The sequence below is a fragment of the Lemur catta genome, chromosome 1, assembly GCF_020740605.2.
Source record: "Lemur catta isolate mLemCat1 chromosome 1, mLemCat1.pri, whole genome shotgun sequence".
Classification (NCBI taxonomy): Eukaryota; Metazoa; Chordata; class Mammalia; order Primates; family Lemuridae; genus Lemur; species Lemur catta.
The window spans coordinates 260,240,103-260,242,606 of record NC_059128.1 but is presented as its reverse complement, the minus strand read 5'-3'; the positions used below and the strand labels follow the sequence as shown (position 1 = coordinate 260,242,606).

Sequence of the window (2,504 nt, the reverse complement as noted above, 5' to 3'; positions counted from 1 at the left end):
CTATTTAATTTAGTTCTACTCTGATCTTAGTTATTTTTTTTTTCCTGCTGGTTTTGGGTTTGGTTTGCTCTTCCTTTTCTAGTTTCTTGAGACATGTCATTAGATTGTTAATTTGTGATCTGTGTCTCTTTTTGGTCATTTAAGGCTATGAATTTTCTCCTTAGGACTTCTTTTGCTGAATCCCACAGATTTTTGGTAGTTTGTATGCTGTTTGTTGTTCAGTTTCAGAAATTTTTTGACTTCCATCTTAATTTCATTATTGAACCAATAATCATTCAGCAGTAAATTGTTTAATTTCCATGACTTTGTGTAAAATTGGATGTTTCCCTTGGAGTTGATTTCTAGTTTTATTCTACTGTGGTCTGAGAAGATACATGGTATGATTTCTATTTTTTTGAATTTGTTAAGACATGTTCTGTGGCCTAATAAATGATCAGCTCTTGGAGAATATTCCATGTGCTGATGAGAAGAATGTATATTCAGTAGTTTGTAGGTAAAATGTTATGTATGTTTGTAGGTTAAATGTGTCTGTTAGACCCATTTGTTCTCCACAAAGGCAATCACAGCAACAACAAAAATAAATAAATTGGACCAGGTCAAATTAAAAAGCTTCTGCATAGCCAAGGAAACAATCATTAGAGCAAATAGACAACCTACAGAATGGGAGAAAATATTTTCTTGCTATAATCTGATAAAGGGCTGATAACTAGAATCTATAAAGAACTAAGAAAAATCAGCAAGAAAAAAATCAAACAGTCCAATTAAAAAGTGGGAAAAGGAGAGGAACAGAAACTTTTCAAAAAAAGATAGACTAATGGCCCTGAAATATATGAAAAAAAAAATGCTCAATATCTTTAATCATCAGGAAAATGCAAATCAAAACCACAATGAGATATCACTCAACTCCAGTGAAAATGGCTTTTATCAAAAAGTCCCAAAACAATAAATGTTGGTGTGGATGTGGAGAGATAGGAACACTCATACACTGCTGGTGTGACTGCAAACTAGTACAACCCCTTGGAAAGTAGTATGGAGATACCTCAAAGAACTAAAAGTAGAACTACCATTTGATCTACCCAAAGGAAAAAAAGACATTCTGTAAAAAAGACATCTTCACTAGAATGTTTATAGCAGCACAATTCACAATTGCAAAGATGTAGAAACAACCCAAGTGTCCAATAATACATGAGTGGATTAATAAAATGTAGTATACTACTCAGCCATAAAAAACAATGCTGAACTAATACCTCTTGTATTATCTTTGATGATGCTGGAGCCCATTCTTCTAAGTGAAGTATCACAAGAATGGAAAAACTAACACCACGTGTAGTCACCATTAAATTGGTACTAATCAATCAACACTTATGTGCCCATATGGAAGTAACATTCATTGTGGATCAGGCAGGTGAGAATAGGGAGGAGCAGATGGGTAAATTCACACCTAATGGGTGTAGTGTCCACTGTCTGGGGGATGGGCACACTTATAGCTTTTATGTGGGTAGTCCAAAAGCAATTTATGTGATCAAAGAATTTGTACCCCTATAATATTCTGAAATTAAACAGTAAATAAATAAATAAATAATAAATAAATATATCCCAGGAGAAGCAGGAAAAATAAAGAAGGTGGTTAGAAATGAAGAGACAGGCAAAGTAGTCAAGTAACTGACTTTTTTTATAAAGCTAGTGTTTACTAGCTTTATAATAAGCAGAGTTTACTTGTATGTATGTATGCATGCAAAGAAACCTTCATCCATATTCCCCAGGGTTCAGGACTGTGTTTCACAGTAGATAATAGTTTTAAAAAAGATTTTAGTAGACTTTATTTTTTAAAACAGTTTTAGGTTCACAGCAAAATTGAGCTGCAGGTACAGGGATTTCCCATATACTCCCTGTCCCCATGCATGCATAGCCATTATCAAAATCCCCCACTGGAGTGGTACATTTGTTAAAATTGATTAACCTACATTGATGTATCTTTATCACCCAAAGCCCCTACTTTATATTAGGATTCACTCTTTTCTTTTTAATATGGAATGCTTCATTAATTTGCATGTTATCCTTGTGCAGGGACCGTGTTAGTTTTCTCTGTGTTGTTCCAATTTTAGTATATATGCTGCTGAAGTGAGCACACTATTGATTTGTTTATTGTCTCCACAGTTTTTCCTTTTTCAGAATGTCATAGAATTGTAATCATACAGTATGCCACCTTTTCAGATTGGCTTTTTTTACTTAGTAATATGTATTTATGTTTCTTTAGTCTCTTTTTATGGCTTGATAGCTCATTTCTTTTTAACAGTGAATATTATTGCATTGTATGGATATACCCCAGTTTGATTGCTTGCAAGTTTTGGCTATTATGAACTAACCTGCTATAATCATCATGTCCAGGCCTTTAAGTGGACATATGTTTTGAACTCTGTATTAGTCAGAGTTTCTAAAGAGACAGAACCAATAGGAGATAGGTATGTACATAGGTAGATAGGCAGGTAGGTAGGTAGATAGGT

General features: G+C 33.8%; 1 non-coding gene across 1 annotated transcript; it reads right to left on the bottom strand.

Moving 5' to 3' along the window:
* Positions 1-2,022: 2,022 nt before the first annotated feature.
* Positions 2,023-2,129, bottom strand: LOC123631179. Its single transcript, XR_006733046.1, has one exon. It is a non-coding gene; the product is annotated as a U6 spliceosomal RNA (small nuclear RNA).
* Between the last annotated feature and the right edge of the window lie 375 nt (positions 2,130-2,504).